We start from the raw sequence: 282 nt of genomic DNA on the forward strand, positions 1-282 counted from the left end.
CTCCCATGTTCACCTCTACCGCTCGCGTCTACCGTTTCATTAGCGAATAGATGACTAATCCAGACGATGATGGCTGTGTGGGAGGGTTTGTGCCTTGCTGCTGGGCAATTTTCTTTTTAAGATGGCACCAAAACTAACCCGACTGACAGGAAATGAAATGTGCATCTTTATCAATTTCAAATCAATTCTAAGAGAGCGATGATTTAGCTACATACGAAGCTACGGTATAGCGTCAAAAGCAGCGCCGTGTAAACCGGCCTTAATTTATTAACCTTTTGATTT

The sequence above is a fragment of the Penaeus monodon genome, chromosome 33, assembly GCF_015228065.2.
Source record: "Penaeus monodon isolate SGIC_2016 chromosome 33, NSTDA_Pmon_1, whole genome shotgun sequence".
Lineage (NCBI taxonomy): Eukaryota > Metazoa > Arthropoda > Malacostraca > Decapoda > Penaeidae > Penaeus > Penaeus monodon.